The following is a 20,559-nucleotide window of genomic DNA, read 5'->3' on the forward strand; positions in this document are numbered from 1 at the left end:
TCACACCGTCGAAGAGTGTATCGTGTTATTGTGGGCAAATTCCACCAAAGGTAAGTTCTTTTCCCATTGAGTCTTCTGATCTGAGATACAAGACTTCAATAAATCTAAAATCACTGAATTGGCAATCTCAAATTGCCCGTTAGTCTGCAAGTGGAACGATGACGAGAACTGCAACCGCGTGCCAATGTTCTCCCAAATTGCCTTCCAAAACAAACTCATAAATCTGGGGTCTTTGTCGGAGACAATCGTCTCAGACGTGCCATGTAATCGAAAAATCATCGGGATCATTCTGTGTTCTCGGGAGATCAAAAATGAAATCCATTTCAATACTTTTCCAGGGGCGGGTGGGTATGGGTAAAGGCTTTAACAATCCTTGTGCCTTATGCCTGTCAAAATTGACCTTCTGGCATACTAAGCAATTGCGCACAAACTCTTCCACATCCTTTTTGAGTCTCGGCCAAAAAAAAAGTAACTCTCTACCCCTTCATGGTGGTAGCAATGCCGCGGTGACTCGTAAAAGGTGGACAATGGCATTTTCAGTCATAACCTTTTCCCTCAACGGTTGTGTAACGCACAACATAGTCTTTTTCATCAAGTAGCCTTCTCGAAGGGAGTATCCAGCTACTCTCTCCCCATCCCATATCCGTGTGAAAATATCTGCAAAATCTATATCTGTGGCATATTGATCGACCATATCCTCGAAGCTCTTATGATGTATCGCGGAAATAGCCAGTACCTTCAACCAACGGCTTCCGAGACAAAGCATCTGCCACTACATTCTTCTGTCCCTGCACATGGACAATCTGGAAGTGAAACTGTGACAAGATGTTCGCCCACCGCATCTGCTTTTCCGAAAGCTGCTTCTGTGACAAGAAGTAGCGCAAACTCTGATGGTCTGTAAAGACAGTAAAATCCGCTCCAAGTAGGTAATGCCACCACTGAGTAAGAGCATGGATAACCGCCAAAAGCTCTTTCTCATAAATCTGTGCTGTCATCTCCGGCCTAGAGAACAAACGGCTCTCGTAAGCTATGACATGGCCTGCTTGCATCAAGACCGCACCCAAACTACGACCATAAGCATCACAAAATACTTCAAATGACTTTTGCAAGTCCGGCAAAGTCAAATCTGGTCCTGTAGTCAATTTCTCTTTCAATGTCTGAAAGGCAATCACCTCTGTGGATCCCCACGAGAAAAGGGACTCCTTTCTGTATCAAGATATGCAAAGGGGAAGCAACCTCTGCAAACTTTCGAATGAACCGTCTGTAGTACGAACATAGTCCCAAGAAGCTTTCAACTTCATGGACATTCTTCAAATCGGGCCAATTACGGATAGTGTCTATCTTGGCCCGATCCATTTGCACTCCTGTTGCTGAGACAAAGTGTCTCAAAAAAAAAAAATGTATCTCTGAAGCATATGATCTCTGTGTTTTGCTTCATTCTTGGAGAAAACAATGATAGCATCAAAGAAAGTGCCAACAAATACCCTGTACTCTCGAAAAATCCTGTCCATCATCCGGTTAAATGTCGCAAAGCATTGGTTAAGCCAAAAGCCATCACCAAAAACTCAAATAACCCAAAAGTCGTCCGAAAGGCTGTCTTGTAGACGTCTCCCGGCGCGATTCGGATCTGATGATATCCACTCTTCATGTCAATCCTGCTAAAGCACGAGGATTCCTGTAACCTGTCGAGTATATCATCGATCCTAGGAATCGGAAATCTGTTCTTGATGGTGATTTCGTTGAGAGCGCTATAATCAATACACATTCTCCAAGATCCGTCTTTCTTCAAATCCAACAACAGTGGAGAGCAATACGGTGAAGTACTATGCTGGACAAGACCCTTTTCCAAGAGGTCTTTCACGAGGTTCATAATCTTTTCATTCTATACTCGGCTCACACGGTAAGGTGGCCGGTTCGGTGGCGTGCTTCCAAGTATCAGATCAATGGTTTGATCTTCAGGCCCTCTAAAAAGAAATTGGCATGAGTGTGGAGAAAAAATCTTGGCGTTCTTTTGATCAGGTCAAAACATATTCAACCTTCATCCATCGTTCAGTTCTCTCCCAAAAGAATGAGTAAGAAACTGAAGTTCATCAAGTACAATCTCTGCCCTTCATTTATAAAAGTCGCTTTCTCGGCTCGGTAGTCAACCACGGCGTAGTTCTTGTGGTACCAAGGGATCCTGAGTAGAACGTCACTCGAGTGCCCTGAACACCCTGTGTCATTGCAAACGAAGTTTGCCAATGCTCGGTGTAATGGCAACATCCCATCCGGGTGCCAGTTGAACTACCTCCGCCTGTGGCGTCAGTCTATCGAGCGTAATTCCAAATCGAGCCGCCAATTCCAAGTGAAAAGAAGTTGGCCTTGGCTCCTTCAAAAGAGCTTCCTGATCCTTCACTTTGCCCCAAAAAGCGGCAAAGTTTGTACTTTCATTCATTTGATTCGGTGCAAGTCCCACGCCATGTGGTACCAGTTCTGCTTTTCTATCTGCCTTTTCTGCCACGTTCCTCAACTGCTCTCGAACTCTCAGGCCCGTCGTAGTCTTTATCATTCTGTTCTTTTTGTGCCTTTTTAGGGCACTTCGCGGAGATATGTCCATGTTCCCCGCATCCAAAGCACTTCCTCTCTCTGATGAAGCGAGCTCTCTCCTCAGGAGTAAGCTTGGGTCGTGCATCCTTTTTCTCTGGGTTGCTCTTTTTCTTTCTACTTTCATTCCCAGAAGTCTGTTCGGCTCGTTGTGTCATGGCCTCATCTGTGGGGTAGGTCAGACTGCTAGAGTGAGTGGCAAAGCCGCACTTCGCATGACTCATCAACTCCTGAATAGAAGCTGACTTCTGTTCCAAGCAGTGATCTCGGATCTCTGTAGGTAGACCCAAGGTAACCCGCTCAATCTGTTCTCTGAACGAGATCTTCTTGAATGAAGAGGCGGGTAGAAAAGAGCTCCAGAATCTCACAATAAGCATTGATTGTATCTTTCTTGCTCATCCAAAGATGGTTCCAAGCAACTCGTATATCTCGTTCATATTCTTGCGTCAACCAAGAAGAAATAAAAAGCTTCTTAGATTTCAGCCATTTAACTGGCGCAGTCTTGTTTAAAAGAAGCGTGGACCACCAAGTACGAGCATTCCCCTTAAAGTAAGAGGTAGCTCTCCGAATCTTGGAGTGCTCTGAATAGCGTCCTCCTGCGAAAGAGATGTCAAACTGCTGTATAAAAGACAGCCTTCGAAGCATCTGAGTATCCTGAAAAAGTATCAAACTCGATCGAGTGGCCACCTTCCTTAAACTCTCGGACTTTCTTGCTTTTATCTTCGAGAAAGTCATACTGGTTAGCTTTGTAAAAATTCTTCTTGTTCGCATAAAAGTTTCCGTCATCGGAATCTCAGCTGTCTGTAGACGAGTCCTCAGTAGAACTGTCAGTCTCTAGGCGAGATGTAGCCTTCTTTGCCTTTTTCTTGCCCTTTCTGAAGCTTTGTTTCTTGCTTCGCTTTTTACCTTTTCTGTCTTCTTCGCTCGAATCTGAAGAGCTAGAAGAACTGTCAGATGAAGAAGAAGAAGAAGAAGAAGAACTGGGTACTCCTTCAAATCGAACACGCTTCTTCCGTTTCTTTGCCTTGTCAAAAGTCGACTGACGACCCAAATATCCCGGGAAGTCAGTGCTTTTCTTCTGCTTTTTGGCTTTCTTTTGCGCGTCAAAAAGCTGAGCAATCCGTGCATCAACCACCTCTTCTAATTCCTTCTCTGAATATTTCTTGTGATCAGAAGGTTTCTTGAGAGCGGGTTTCAGTGGTGGTGTAGTGGTTTTCTGCCATTGTTCATGCACTTCCTGAAAAGAAGTCTCGCTCATATATTTTGCCAATTTCGGATCCTTCGCAAAACTGAGCATCATCTTTGTTGCAACGCCGATCAATTGACGACGCTTCATCTCTCTTTGCTTCGCCTGAGTAGGCCGAGGCGGGCCATACTCTCTGTCTGAATCTTCGTTGTGATCCCAACCTGCATCTCTAGATGCAGAGGGAGTCGACTGATCCTTGCGTGAAGCCATAGGTGCCGCGGAAAAAAAATTGGGGATCGGATTTCCCGTAGAAGAGAAATCGGCCGTGCTCTGATACCATTGTAACAGACTTGGACACTCCAAGTCAAGAATCAACCGCGACAGCACCAAATAACCACTTCAAAACAATTCACAGATCACAATAGATTTGCACTGGCCCGGCGGAGTTCTGTGCCTAGAGATATTGGCCCCAAAGACTGGCGCCCCTTTCGGTATTTCTTGTTATATTAATCAGATCAAAGTACAAGAGAGTGGGTAGGGTTTCACTCTCAGACTCTACGTCCAGATGCTCTGAGAAGTGAGGCCCTCACCACTAATTTAAAGGTTACAAGGGATGCCCAAAAGCAAAGCCCCAAAAGCTTCAAATCAAAAGCAATTGCTCTCTCTCTCTCTCACAGAGAGTCAAAACTTGAAAGCAAAAGCATTCTCTCTCTTTCTCATTGCGTAGAGAAAAAGCGAAATTTGCGTCGCTCATCATTTTTATTTTTATTTTTTAAATATATTTTTTTTCAGCCTCCGCGATTTTCGGAAATTAGGGTAAATTAGGATTTCTGTTGTCCGCCACGTCATCACTTTGTGACAGACCAAGACACACAGAAAACAGCCCCAAAATCAGCGTTTTGGCTCAGTCGCACATTTCAGCCCATAGCGTTTTTGGACAGCAGTAGAAAGATTCCAGATTTCAGCCCTTAGGTCGGTCTCGTCATCATCGCCGACATAGCCTAGACTTGCATCAATCTCATGCATTCCATTTGTACCAGATTGTGCAATCATAAGTAGACCACTCTCGCCGACGAGAGTGGGGCCTTCGGAGGAGGTGGTGTTGTATCTCTCTTCTCTCTATCTCTCAGTCTCATACACTTGCACGCACAATGTCCATTCACTTTGTTTGTGATCATAGCACTCTCTCATTAAGAACGGAAGGTTCTACCGTCCATAAGAACAAAAGGAACCTTGAGCACAGTTCGGACCACTCATTATGAGCAAAGCGCAAACATTCATTCCGCTGCACCTAACATTGGTATCAGAGCTTTGGCAGTGTTCTGTATCACTCAAGGAAAGAACCACAAGAATCACAAGAATTTTTTTTGCTTGTTGCGGTCACACGAACCCAAGTTCGCTTGGGCGTGTCGATTCCTAATCGTGTTTTTGAAGAGTGACAGGAATCCCAAGAAAGAAGGGCTTGTCCAACCTCCTCTTGTGTCTCTTTTCACTCATTGAGAGCGGACCGTGCACTTAGCCGCCGGCCAATCGACGTGAGGTGGGAAAAAGCAACCTTGGTGTGAGCACAAGGCTGCCAAGGGGTGCGCCCGCAGAAAGGAGCAGAACTCGGGTGAAGAGAAGATCCTTCTCAAACACAGATTGCAAGCGAAAGAAAACCTCAAGAACCTCAAGACACTCAAGAACCCCAAGAACCAAGACCCCCAAGAACCCAAGTTCCTCGTGAACTTAAGAACCCAAGACCACACGAACCCACGACTTCAGAATGGTCATCACTCGAAGCGGAATGGATACTTCGCTTGGAGGTGATGAGTATGAGAGAGGCGAAGAAGAATTTTCCCCACCATGAGGTTTTTCCGACCCTCCCCCTTCCCCATCTACGTCAAGGATTGCACTAACTCCTATGGAGGAGTTGGACCAGACGTTTATGAAAAGGAAGTTAGAACGCGAAGCAAGAAATGCAAAAAGAATGGAAGAAATGGAACGCAGATATGCAGAAAGAAAAGCAAAAATGGAGCGCAGACACCAAGAAAGAATTGCAGCCGCCGTCAAAGGAAAGAGCGACCAATACAGGGAAGAGTTCTTGCAACTCGTTTCTCAAGCTCGGGCACAGATGCAAGAGATTCGGGAAAAGGAGACTCTCTCAGTCTCTTCTTCTTCAAAGCATGACACACAGGATTTGCATGATTATGACAAGCATGATGATTTGGATGACAAAGATAAGCATGATGATTTGAATGATATTGCTAAGCATGATGATTTGGATGCCAATGACAAGCATGATGATTTGCATGATCAAGATGTGATTTCTCACAAGCATGATGATTTGCATGATCAAGATGTGATTTCTCACAAGCATGATGAGTTGCATGAAGATGATGTGATTGTTCACAAGGATGATGTGTTAGTGGATGCTTTTTCTAGCGAAGCTAACCTCGTTGCAAATTCTATCAATCACGAAGAACCGATCTTGGCTTTCGAGTCGAGGTCCAAAGAACCCCCACACGACGATTCGATCATTCAAGAAGAACCGATCTTGGCTCTCGAGCCTAAATCCAAAGAACCCTCACAGGAAGTATTATGTGTTCGCATGATTGATACGCACGCATTGTTCGAGTGTTTCTTTCGTGATCGTTCCTGTATTTTCGTCAGCATCTTTATGTGATCCCTTTTCCTAGGCATGACATATTGTACATTGAGCACGTTTCACTCATGGATGAGCACGAATGTATGTGGATGTTTCATGAAAAGCTGACAAGTATGCATTCACGGAAGTCATATTCCATGTCTCTTCCTTGGCACGACACAGTTATAGAAAGAGCACATGAAAGTATGAGCACCAAGCATGGGCATTTCCGTTGTGAATTGCCACAATTGATTGATTTAAATCAGAAGAGAAAGATTCGATCTCATTGTTTGCGTGTGTGTGGTGAACGGTTTGGCACTCCGTCTCTTTGTTCATCTACATTGCATGCACAGTCTTTGAGGAAGACAAGATTTTTTCCACTCACTTTACATGGAATAGGTATGTTCATGGTTTCAGGAATTTTCAGCCATGGAGATTCTTGAAGAAGAAAGAAGCATGACTCTCGACGAAGTTGAAGCATTGAAGGAGACTCAGAAGACTTTGTGTCGCTTTCGGCGCGGCCCAAAGAAGCAAGCATTGCAGACCTTTATGAAGTTCAAGTACCGCACGACCCACACATCAGAGTCGGCTGGCGAAGAGTCCCTTCCAGGATTCTGGATGCTATTGGCGATCTCCCTCAACGCCATACAGTTCGGTACCAGTACCTCACTTTCAACAGGAGGGGATGTCACGTGACACATCGAACCCTATGTGTCCGTGGACAAGCTACACCATAATAGGGTTTCCGTCAGTCCAGTCAGTCTAGATTAGAAGTGATCTGACACTTTTGTGAGTCTATTCGTAGACCGTGCATGCCTAGTCACTTAGTATAGATGCATATCCTCTGGTTGCACACAGCATGATCATAAGCATTCCCATCAGATTCCATCAAATTCCTTCTGGGAATTTTCCAGTGCATTTAACCTATTTACCCTATTTTTGACATTTTTCACTTATTATTTTTAAGTGACTTTTGTTGGAAAGTAGGTAGGGAAATTTTGCTAAGTTTGTATATAAGCAAACTAGAGCTAGCACTAAATGCCAGAAGAGCAACAGGAGCCAAGCTCAGCAGGCCACTTCTCAGCAAGACCAAGCCTTGGTGGTTCCCTCCAAGCAGCAGATTCCCCATTGCCTAGCGTTTTCAACGAGGAACATCGCCAGCCATCCTCAACCACTAGCGCTTGCATCAGCATCGTCTTTCATCGCCGGAAGTCACAAATAAGCTAGCGTTTTTGGAAAGACTAGCATCCCTAGCGTTTTGGAAAACCAGCAGACCTAGCGTTTTTGGAACACAAAAGCCTGGCGTTTTTGGTATCATTTTCAGCTTTGCAGATCCGGCACATGCAGTGATTTGCAGCCCTAAAAGTCCATCAAGATCAGCCCTAAAAGGAGTAGCAGATTCAGCCCGGTAAGACCATCAGTTTTCAGCCCTAAACCTGTAGATTTTCAGTGACCAAGACACACAGAAAACAGCCCCAAAATCAGCATTTTGGCTCAGTCGCAGATTTCAGCCCATAGCGTTAGAAAGATTGCAGATTTCAGCCCTTAGGTCGGTCTTGTCGTCCCCGTCGTCATCGCCGACATAGCCTAGACTTGCATCAGTCTCATGCATTCCATTTGTACCAGATTGTGCAATCATAAGTAGACCACTCTCGCCGACGAGAGTGGGGCCGGAGGAGGGTTTTACAACGTCTCTGGTGTCGTATCTCTCTTCTCTCTATCTCTCAATCTCATACACTTGCACGCATAGTGTCCATTCACTTTGTTTGTGACCATAGCACTCTCTCATTAAGAACGGAAGGCTCTACCTTCCATAAGAACAAAAGAAACCTTGAGCATGGTTCGGAGCACTCATCTTGAGCAAAGCGCAAACATTCATTCCGCTGCACCTTACACCAATACACAATGATCAGATAATGTGGAAATGGGTACCCCCCTGGCCCCATAAATAGGCGCCCGAACAAGATGGCGTCCAACGGACCAGAAGGGGGCAGCCGGACTATGCAAAGAAAATGCATAGGGAAAGGGTGGCCAGCCCGGAGGCACACTAGCCGTACATGCATGCCCTAGACCTGTGTGAAGCAACAGAGTGGTGTAAATCTAACACCCCCTCTCAGCACATGAAGCTGAACAAACGGTATGAAGCCGAAGATGTGAGGCAAATGATGAAGATGTCTGCTACAATGTCCCCTAAAGGACAATACTCCGGCGAACTCCGCGAGTGTAGCAGCAGTCTGGGGTGTCCCGACCGCCAAGAAATCTCCATGGTAAAGTGTGTCACAAGACGGGCACCACGTGCCAATAGAAAAGAACAGATTGAAACAGACTTTTAGCACTTCAATAACAATTGAACACTGAGAGAGAGGGACGACACGCGACACAGAGTGGCGGAATTCCACCCCAGAGAGCATTGACCCCAAACCTTGATCCCCTTTCGGTATTTCTTTATATTGCATCAACACAGTACAAGCCGGTACTCCAGACTCTGCACCTTCTCCGGGAAGCATGCCAGAGAATGAGCCCTAACCTCATATTTAAACGCCCGAGGCCCCAAAAGTAGTTTACAATAAAAAAGCCTTCAAACTTAAAAGCATATGGTCCAAAAGCAAAGCCAAAAAGCTGCCAACGTAAATCACAAAAATCCGTATAGCCTGCCACGTCATCAGTCAGCACAAAACGCGGAAATCCGTACAGCGTGCCACATCATCATGTCAGCGCAATGTTTGGAAATATGCCACGTCATCAGTTTGTGTATGTGTGTGTATGCAGGTCCTGCTTTATTTTAATGTATGTGTGTGTGTACAGGTCCTACTTTATTTTAATCCTTTGTCACTTGGGGCCCCATCGAACGGGGTCCCCATAAGTTGGTAGAACTTCTTCTTCTGTTACTTGTTCTTCTTAGGGTTTAGGCCCTTCGGCCGACATCTACAAGTTGGCCCCCTTCTTCAGGGCTTTGACACGTCAGCAGTTTGTTACATCCCCCCTTCTTGAAAGAGAGTAATTGTCCGCGATTACAGCATATCTGCAAAACAACTCAAGTTAGCTCAAAAATTTCCGAGGGACAATTAGTTTGCTCTTTTTATTAAGGAGTTAGCTTCTCCTTTCTGCTCTTTTGATCAAGGAGTTAGCTTCTCCTTTCGTCCAGATCGGAACTCTTGATATTCCGGTGTAGTAAAATTAGCCATCACACCCAAACCGTACTGATCTTCCACGGGTGTCTTGATGCACTAAAAAATTACCTACCCAAGCAATCTCATCCAATTATGAATATTCAATAGCTTGCACATCACAATGCAACACAAATGCTTACATATGCATGTTACAAGACATAGAAATATAAAGCCGCCGATGAACACTTCTCCCGTATAACCTAACAAGGTCTGGGCCCGGCGATATTCAACGACTCCCTCATCACTTCTCCCGCATAACCTAAAAAGGTTCGGGCCGGGAGATGTAGAGGCCTTTTACAACCAAACGCCCCCCCAGACCGCAGCCTGCGTCGTTTGGAGGTGCTGAGAGTAACCACTGCTCAGACTTCTTAATACTCCTCCCGCATAACCATCCAGGTCCGGCACAACAACAATACTCCCCCCATAAATAACCACAAGGGTCCGGGCTATGAGTAAAAAAAAATAGCACTTTTCAATCATTCAATACTCCCCCCGCAAATAACCACAAGGGTCCGGGCCATGAGTATGAACAAGCATTCTCAAACATAATTTCTCATTTCTCCACCCAGGAGTAAAATCACCAATCAAAGAAACCAGTATTAAAACCAAAGTCAAACAATTCAAATCGGCACCAAGACAGGTTCAAAACAAATACCATCCATTTCAAACAAATTCCAAACAGGATCACCAAACAAGTTCTCAAACAGATTTCAAACTTAAAAAGCAATCTCGACATCAATCGAGCTCGAAAAGTCGATTGACTTTCCATCCTGAAACCTGCACCAAAAAATTAGGGTTAGGTTCATTCCATAGGGTCGTAGCCGAGCACAACATGGTCCATCAGCTCTTGGACAAACAGTGTTTCTTAGGCGGCGATGGTAGTCCCAAGATAGCAATCGCACTGGACCTCCAAGGTTATCAACTCGAGAAGAGACATCTACTGAGAGATGTCGAGAAATTTCATGATATAATCTGCTAGGGTTTCGATGGCAAGCATTTCAAAATACCCCACTCTGCCAGAAGTTGCTCTCCGAAGGAAGATGTCAGAAACCATATAACTTCGGGCAAAATGTTTTCTTGAAAGCTTGCCAAGTCCTTGGAAGTGTACGGCTTGGTAGCTATAGACATCTGCATGGTACTGTCTCTGAGAAAAACAGCAGCTCGAAACAAATCTTGGATCCTTCTCTTGCAAGTGATCTTTATGGCTTATGCCCTGTAAGACATAAGCGATGAAGACGGGAGCGCGCCCGATGCGCAAAGTAAGGGTAGGAGTGGCTAATAAGTCCGAGTTGGAAGGCAAAGATACCTCGAATCAAATTCCAATAGCTCTGTCTGCTCTTTTGAAGGACCGGTATGCTTTTAGAAAAGCACACGTCTGATGCTTTGATAAATACCACTGTCACAAGACGGGCACCACATGCCAATAGAAAAGAACAAACTGAAACAGACTTTTAGCACTTCAATAACAACTGAACTTCAGTATTTCTTTATATTGCATCAACACAGTACAAGCCAATACTCAAGACTCTACACCTTCTCCAGGAAGCATGCCAGAGAATGAGCCCTAACCTCATATTTAAAGACCCTAGGTCCCAAAAGCAGTTTACAATAAAAAAGCCTTCAAACTTAAAAGCATATGGTCCAAAAGCAAAGCCAAAATGTTGCCAGCGTAAATCACGAAAATCCGTACAACCTGCCAAATCATCAGTCAGTGCAAAACGCGGAAATCCGTACAACGTGCCACGTCATCATGTCAGTGCAATTTTTGAAAATCTGCCATGTCATCAGTTCGTGTGTGTGTGTGTGTGCAAGTCCTGCTTTATTTTAATCCTGTCATTTGAGGCCCCATCGAACGGGGTTCCCATAAGTTGGTAGGACTTCTTCTTCTGTTACTTGTTCTTCTTAGGGTTTAGGCCCCTCAGCCGACATTTGAAAGTTGGCCCCTTCTTCAGGGCTTTGACACATCAACGGTTTGTTACAAAGTGATGGTCACGAGCAGTGTAGCAAATTGTTGTACTCCGCCGATATAAGGTGAAGACACTGCGTGAAGGTCCCAAATTGAGTGTGAAAACAACTCCTTGTTGTAAAAGAAGTGTCAATAGACCTGCAAGTGTCTTGCCCATTAGGATTTGTGGTGCCTATAGTCAAACCATCTAGAGAAAATGGGAAAGCCCAGGAACCGTCATGAGAATGACCAAAGGCCTGTCAATCATAAACCTATAACCCAGTGGCTAAGCTATGTAAAACTCCAGGAAGGCCAGATGTAGCAATCTGCGCCGTAAACGTCCTTCGAAACAAGGAAAGCCAAACTAAGCAGTTTGCACTGTAGAAGCTACCGTAAGCTGCAGCAATCACCGAGAGACCGCACGGACCACCACCAGATGGTGTCCAACCAGTAAGTAGGGTAATCCAAGATGAGGGAAAACCAGACTCAACAGTCTGGGCTGTGAAGGGCCTCTGAGAAGAGGTGTGGTCAGACCAAGCTGTCTGCACCATAATCATCCTGTAGAAGAAGGGAAACCAGACTGAGCAGTCTGCATTGTGAATTGAAGTGGCCAGACCAAGATTTTTGCATCGTCTTGCCTGTATCTCCTGCCTCCAATCCTCCGATATCAACCAAAACAAAATCCACGCCAACAACGCCACCAAACTGTATCTCGGTGTGGCTCTCATGTGAATGAGCTGGAGTGGCCTACTGCCCAGGTCGGGGGATAAGTCTGCTGTAAGGTTACCGAGGGTGAGTGTAAGTAACTCTGAAGGTAGCAATCCAAATGATCAGGAGTGTAGAAGAGCAACTGCACTACTGTCCAAGCCAACTTCCGAGTGACTCCAGATGTAGTCGCGTAATGATGCCTGATGTCCCACATCTCGCGGGTAAACTCTCCAAGAGAGTCCAAAGCACTGAAGTCCCACTCTAGTCTGTAGATCCAAGCAATGAACCTGTCCAAGAAGAGATCCAAGATCCTCTCCCTAAGTCCATGTAGATGCTCCTGTGTAAGCAAATGATCTGACGTGTCGAGGTCAAGTGGTAAGTGTCTGTCCACACAAGATGGTGGTGTCTTCTCTGGGAATGTGGGAATCCCATATGCAATGAGCATGGCCATATCTCGTGTGAACTCCTCTAATGAGTGCATAGGTGTGTCCATAGCAAACCACAAGTCACCACCCCCTCTGGAGTGTGCAACCGCCGAATGATGGCTGGAATGAATGGATCTCCCAAGGATCATACGCCCGCAGATGATCAAGCCGATGTCAAAGATACCGTGTATCTGTAGCAGTCACTGAGAAACCGGATGGACCACCACCGGATCGTGTCCTGGCAAGAGGTAACTTCCTCTGTGAAAAACACAAGCCAAGAGGCTGCTGTCCACCCAAAACCGCAACCGCAAGGTGATGCTGTCCAGAGATTTTCAGCGTGCTCATACGCTCCCGGCAGGGTCCGGAGAGGTGCAGAGGGTGTAGGGAGGGTGGGGAATCAATGTAGCAACCCAAGGTGGGCTGAAAACAGAGAAAACAGCAGTGGATATGGCTGAAATCTGCCGATCTGAAGAGGAACAAGACTGGCAAGGCAGGGGATGCCAAGGCCGCGTCGAGCAGGCGAGATTTGGTGTAGCAAAGTTGAGCGCTACCCTCCTGCTGCAAAAACGCAGCAGCTGTCTAAAAACACAGATTTGGATCAAAAACGCAAATGGAGAAGGGGCATTTCCGGCGAGGAAAAGGACAGCAGATATGAAGGTTTCCTGCAAAAACGCAGATGGAAAAGCATTCCGTCACGATGGAAGTTGTCCACTAGGTGGCGCCACCCCCTCTTGCAGGCAAATTGTAGAAACGCTGCTGTTTAAAGAAAACGCTGGTTAGTCTTCTTCTTCTTTGAAGGGAAGACCTGATGCGGAAGAAGCACCTAGTCTCAAGACCATGGAAAGCTCGATGCTGATACCATGTGAGAGTGCGCATGTGCGGAAGCGTGAGAGAGAGAGAGAGAGAGAGAGAGAGAGAGAGGACAAAACGCCAGAGATGGGGAAAGGTGGCGATCAACCCCCCACTGACTACCAGAGCAAGAGACCGAATACACGATGATCAGATAATGTGGAAGTGGGTACCCTCCTAGCCCCATAAATAGGCGCCCGGACAAGATGGGCGGCCAAAAGTGGGCGGCCGGACTATGCAGAGAAAATGCATATGCTAAGCGTGGCCAGCCCAAAGGCACACTAGCCATACATGCATGCCCTAGACCTGGGTGTGAAGCAACAGAGGGGTGTGTTAATTTAACAATGATGGTATATGGACCATTATTTGCAGGTTCAACAAGCAGGCCCATTTTATTCCTGTCAGGAAGAAGATAAAATCTAATCAGATGGCACGACTGTTTATGTACGATATCTTGAAATACTATGGTATGCCACAGTCTATTGTCAGTGATCCTGATCCTCATATGACCAACCTATTTTGGAGAGGCTTGTTTGAAAACATGGATCCACAACACTCAAGTTTTCATCCTCATTTCATCCACAAACTAATGGAGAGGCTAATTCCACTGTGTTAGATCTGTTGAAATGCTATGTGTTAGATAATAAGGGCAAGTGGGAATAGTATCTACCCATGCTTGAGTATGCATACAACAATGCGGTGCATTCGCCAACAGGCAAGGCACTTTTTGAGATTGTTGAGGGTGGCAAAAAGGTTCCTCCCATTTTGCACACAAAGGACAAGATTTTTGAGGCATATCGATATGTGAAGAACATGGATGAAATGTATAGGAAGATCAAGCTTGCCTTGAAGAAGACTCGGGCAAAGCAGAAAAGGGTTGTTGATCGTCACCGACATAAATTCTTGTTTTCACCTGGTGATTGGGGGGTTTAAAAAGGCAAGGTTAAAGAAGATGAAGGGCCAGGAAAGGTTGTTTCCAAAGCTCTGTATACTATGGGCCTTTTCAAGTACTTGAGAAGATTAGTAATGTTGCTTATAGGCTGAAATTGCCTGACACTTGGAAGATTCATAATGCGTTTCACGTGAGTCTTCTAAGACCCTTCGTGGGACATGCGCCAAAAGATATGCCAGATGAGGATCAACCAGAAGTTGAGGAACTTGATGAAATCTTGGTACCTGAGCAGATCAAGGAAAGACAAGTTAAGTAAAAAGTTGCACGACAGTATTTGGTGAAGTTCAGGAACTATCCACTTATGGATGCAAAGTGGATGGAAGAGTGTGAACTGCAGAGTCACCAAATATATTGCAACAACCTTGAGGCCTTTGGATTACAACTTACGTATGCCCCAACTCAACGTGTTCGAAAGAGGGGTAATAATGGAGCTAGCACATCAAATGTACATACGGATTCAGTGCAATAGAAGTGTACACTGCTCTACAAACGCTAAAAGTATTATGCTCACTTCTATCGTAGATGAAATGACAAAAGTATGAAGGTTTCATTAAGTCATTTGTATCTATGTTTCAAGACCTTTCCTGCAAATACAAGTGCTGATAAAAGGGTGTTGATCACACTAAATCATCTATGGCATGCATATCTGGCATGCAATCGAGGATGTTTGCGATTTCAAGAGGGGGGTATGTCACGAGGCTATGGCAACCACTAACCTTAGTTCCTGGTTTCTTTCCCTTGATTTTTATTTAATTGGACCCTCTTTTTAAAGTCACAAACGACCGGACATTGTGTGGCCGGTGTGAAACGGCCGACGGCCGAGAGTTTCACCCACAGTCAGGAAGGGCAAGTTACCACGAGATGGTCAGCCAGTCGGCATTGGGATCCGAGCAGTAAAAGGGTGTCTTGGGTCAGTTCAAAGTCATTTAGGCCCCTTGCTACACTTTATAAGCCGATGGGTACTAGGTATTTAACTCAAAAGAGGCAAAGTGGACACATGGCGGCTCTAGATCACTTTACCAAATCTGCATGAAGAGGAGGCGCCCAATTCGAGAGTGGGGGCTAACTCTTTCTCATTATGAAGAACTACTGTATGTGTGAGTAGTGGGTGCAGGTGATCACAGCTTTAATGGAAAGCTTGCCTTCTCCCTTGTCTTATGTAGCGCAGTGATTCCGCTCTCGCACACCTCTCTCCCCCTTTGAATAAAGAATCGTAATGCCCAGCTCAAGGGCTTTTCATCTATATGTACAGTTGTGTGGGTTCATGCACGATTGCCGAGGCAAGAGCCTCTTGCACAAGTACTGGATTAACTAGTTGCTAATCCCCCACAGGTACAGGTGAACTAGGAGAGATTTTACGTGAGAAATCTCGTCCGATTCAAAGGGCAAGTAGCCCTACAGGTGCGGAAGCTCAAGGGCTTTTTACGGATGCAATCGGCACGCAAAACGGAGCCCGAAACAGTAAAATACAGCCTGCTGTGTATTTTTGCAGGTTTAGGGTTTCGACCCTAATTGATCCCTAATACTCCTAGGAGTATCAAAGAAGCGATGGGATCACTATACAGGTGATCTAGTGCATTTTCGGGATAGAAATTAGAGAATTTAGCATGCTACAAATTCTCGCCAGGTTTGGGAAAGTGCTAGTATGCGCCAGGAAAGTCACCGTTTGCATGGGGATTTTGTCTGTGAAGCCTCCTACTGCCGTTATGCTACCGAAATTGGGCCAGAGGGGCCAATTTAAGCCCGGTAAAAGCGGGACAGCTCATAGGAATTTGCAGGTTTTCTCCCAAGTTTTTATAAGAATAAAGAAATACCATAGGGGTGGCCAGCCTTTGGGGCCTACAGGGCGTCAATGTCTGCTTGGAAGCACTCCAACTGCCAAGCCGTGGTTTGTTTGAAGTGTTAATTCCGGTCACACGTTTATGTGCGCAATTTCTCTGCGTCGTAAAGTTCGAGTAAAATTTTTCAAGTAAAGATTAGGGTGAAAGCTAAAGTCTACCGCCCTAGGGGAAGGTTTCACAATCCCTCCACCACAGCCAATAAATAAATCATAAACATGATTTATTGATAAGTTTGGCCAGGGGGTGTCACTTTGGGTGAAACTGTCGCACATCTGCCACCCGGGAATCCGATCGACGTGGGAAATGCTCGTTGGATTCCTTTAACCTAGAACTACATGCTCGTCATGCCAGAGGCCCATCGTAGTGTAATAACATCTGTCAAAACGCGTATATAAACCATTTATGCAAGAGGGTTCCGACTAATGGACTTGTCCAGACGTGCAGGTCCTACGAACAAGCTTTGGAAGTTAATGAAGCATGTCCATATGTCACACAGAGCCATGCGCACGTGACATCCCCTCCTACTTAAGGTGAGGTAAAGGTACCGATCTGCACATACTTCCCACATATCTGCAACTTCACCCGCCACACCCATCCACACACACACACTTTCTTGCGTACACATATACTCCCCCTATAGTTTTGAGAGAGTGAGGTGTGAGGTGGGGAGGGATCCTTGGTTTTGGAATAAGCATTTGCTTATTCTCTTTTGAACTAGTATGGCACCGTCCTTTGTTATTTGAGATGAGCTTGAGCATAAGATCGGTGACCATATTGAGATTCTCTCTCAAAGAGTGATCAGCCGTGTCTGGTTGGGTGCACCCATGCATGGTCAAGATATGGGAATAGCTGAAGTGCGGTCTAGTCGAAGATACAAGGAAGGATGGCATCCTACTGGGCAAAGGTACTTTCATTGTTTTCTCATCACACAAGTTTGCCTCTAAGGTCGTTAGCCCCACTCCTCTCCCTTTGGGGAACAAACTAATTTTTTTGCATCCGTGGTATGAGGATTTCATTAAGCATTATAACCATAGTTATTGGGATCTCTTTGAAAGTCCATTTTCTCTCATTTCCCCGTTTCCGTTTTTGTTTCCGTTCCACTCCCCTCACTCCCTATAGTTACTAGAAACTCCCTAAAACTCCAACTTTTTGCCATTTCCATTTTAGTATGTTTATAATGCATTATGGAACGTTAGAGAGACACATGGTGGCAGAATGGTGTTGGCCATCTAGAAAAGTAAGCTCCCTTCAAAAGAGTGTCTTCTATGGAGCTATTTTATTGGTATTGTGTGTTGCCAACTGTCTTCATGCTCGAAGAATAGCAAGTTCTTGTGGTGTTCGGTGTTCGATTACACCCGAGACTGTTCCCCATTTATTCTAGCTTTGCAGACATATTGGGGAGTCAAGACTTGGTCTCTTAGATTCCTGCTCATTTTCCAGATGGAGGTTTTAAGAAGCATTATAGTTGTTTGGTGAAGTTGCTTCATCTTTATCACAGTATATTTCTTTCTTAACTTCGTCGGATTCTGGATGTTTTAGACAATTTAGAGATCTCGTAATCGCTGAGTGTTTCATCAAGTGGTTGCAGAAGATTGTTTTTGGATTCTTCGAGAGTCCTTTGAGTCATCAATATTACTAAAATCCTTAACGAAAAAAAAGTATGGGGTTTTAAGTGTGGGTGTGAGAGTCCCGCGCCCCCCCCCCCCCCAAAAAAAAAAAAATTTGAAAGGAGCTCATAGACCTTACTACTGCTATGCTATACAACTACATAATGGGGCTGAAATGTCTCTTCTGGCAATATTTTTCTAGAAAACACAAAGCTCATCGAAGAGATGATCTTAAACTAGGCCCTGTTGCTGCAACTCCAGTACCAATAAGAGATTCTGGCAGAAAACACTTACACAAATAACTTATATTCAAAAAATACCAGTCATGATTAGTGCAGGTAATGGAATCTGGGTCTTAAGATTTAACTAAGATAGCAGTTACCCATTGTGCAATGTGTACATATTCCCCACTGTTCTGCATTATAGCTTTGCTCCCGGTCAGCAGCTCTAGTAGGATAACACCAAAAGCATAGGCATCGCTCTTTTCTGTAAGCCTCTCCGTTTGGGCATATCTGTACCCCACAAAGTGAAAGTCAGGAAAGATTCATGATGCCTCAAAACTAGCAACAAACAGATTCTACTTACTCTGGATAAAGATAGCCAAAAGTGCCCTTCACCCCAGTAGTGATGTGTGTTAGGGATGAGTGGGACAAAAGTTTGGACAACCCAAAATCTGCAACCTTTGCATCTAAATTTTTATCAAGAAGGATATTGCTGCACTTCAAATCCCGGTGAATGATTGCAGGGGAGCAATCGTTATGCAAGTAGTTAAAACCTGTATAAGAGTATCAAATGCAAACAAAAAATAAGACTTCAACGTCTCACAGCATAAAGACCATATTTTGTCAGAAAATAAATAGCAACCTTTAGCAGCACCAACAGCAATTCTCAGCCTGGTGGGCCAATTTAAAGGCTCCTGTTCACTGGGAAGACCTGCTCCAATCAAACAAAAGATTCAAATGAAAGCTCCAGTTTTAGCCGACCTACCTTATGTGGTTTTAACCTGAGTTTTAGCACTAAATTTGTGTTTCCCTCTGAATCCTATGAAGTTGTCGAAATGAAATCCTAATGTGACCTAGCGACCAGCTCTCCCCTGAACTCTGATGGTCAACGAGGCAACTAGCCAATCCCTGATCCTTCCATGGAATGTGGACGTGACCGTGGGTCCGGTTGGATTTTGACAGAAGCTTCAAATTTTGACCTAACAACCGGGAGAATTTCAAGTTTGTCCTTATTTTCTTCGGTAAGGAAAAATGTATTTTTCTAGCCCCGGGTCACATGTGTGACAGGGGCCGGGCCTTACCCTCCGATTAAATCCGCCACAAATGCCCCACATAGAAATTGTCGCACTTGGAAACTTAATGAAGTGGTTTGTCCTCTTAGCTTTATGCAAATACTAGTCAATTGAAAATTGTTTTCCACTTTGAAGTATAGCCAAATAAGTGCATTTGAGCAAGCCACTAAGGTGAGTCGTTACAGGTTATTGTGGACCCATGAAGTGGGTTACAACATTAATAATGCACACTCTTGTCTAGATAACCGAAAAGGGGCGCCTATGGCTTGTAACTCTTGCATATCACAGTCATATACTCACACATAGAAAGGATTATGCTTGGAGTGTGGGCAGAATCCGTCAGAAAAGACAACTACAATCAATAAGATGGCATGATCATGAAAGATTGTCAATATGCATACATGTGGTTTAATTGCATTGAATACCTTTATCTCTGCATAAGCATCTTGTGTTGATATTCTAAAGCTAGAATCATGTTGTACTCGGAAAGAGCTTTTATTTGATACCCATATTGATATTTCTTCTTATTAGCAGTACTCCAAAGAAGAAAGATTCTAAAAGCTTCTAGAATATTTTAAGAATAGGATTCTAGAAGGACAAGTACAAGGATGCTGGTTGTAAAGCTTCCAGGAGTTGGGACATTCCTTTACTCTTTTTGACCATTGAAAGGACACTTTTGTAAAGCTTTTCAAAAGCTGGGACACTTGTCCACATTTGGTTGGACACTTATCACGAGGCTCCTCATTCTATTTTGTTTTTGAGGCCACTTCAAACATAAAATCCTTTCCCCTCGCTTTAGCATGATTATTCCTTTGTTGAAATCTCCTAGCCCAAGAAGCCTCTACGCTCTCACTCTCATTTTCCTCTACCTCTACCTTAACATGAGCAATTTCAAAAACCAAGAAAACATTCTCGAGCAAAACAAAAACCAAGCACAACCAACCGATTTCCAACAAAACAACATGTAATAATTGCATCAACCTTTGTCAATATTTAAGATAGCTTGTGATTCAATACAATTTTGATGCAACCACAGTTACATGCAAGGCATTTAGATAAAAGTCTGTCTTTAAAAATAATATATTTGGCGCAAGAAGATTCATTGCAACTCTAGATACATCAAAAAGTGTCCCTTGTGCAATTGACATGGCCACACTAAAGAGAGTTTAGTGAAAATAAAAAATCTATTTTGGACTCTTTAGCACATCTACTATAGCTTATAAACATTAAAAAAAAATCGATAACCAACTACGTTTTTGTGGAAAACATTGCATATATTGCAGATTGTGGCAACTGCAAAGTAATTTAAAATTTCAACAATGAAAACCTATTTATCTAAAAAGAAGGTTTAGTGTTTTTTTCTCTATTCCAAA

The 20,559-nt window shown here is 44.4% G+C and overlaps 1 pseudogene across 1 annotated transcript in view; it reads right to left on the reverse strand.

Annotated features, from left to right (window-relative positions):
- Positions 1 to 20,559, reverse strand: part of LOC147452266 (uncharacterized) — a 157,429-nt pseudogene that overhangs the window by 13,205 nt on the left and 123,665 nt on the right. The window contains exons 6-8 of the transcript XR_015189028.1: positions 18,757 to 18,825; positions 18,478 to 18,667; positions 18,275 to 18,404 (exon numbers count right to left, since the gene is read on the reverse strand). The product of XR_015189028.1 is annotated as an uncharacterized LOC147452266 (transcript). The remainder of the gene's footprint in view (positions 1 to 18,274; positions 18,405 to 18,477; positions 18,668 to 18,756; positions 18,826 to 20,559) is intronic.

The sequence above is a fragment of the Adiantum capillus-veneris genome, chromosome 8, assembly GCF_014529385.1.
Source record: "Adiantum capillus-veneris isolate H3 chromosome 8, ASM1452938v2, whole genome shotgun sequence".
NCBI classification, from domain to species: Eukaryota; Viridiplantae; Streptophyta; class Polypodiopsida; order Polypodiales; family Pteridaceae; genus Adiantum; species Adiantum capillus-veneris.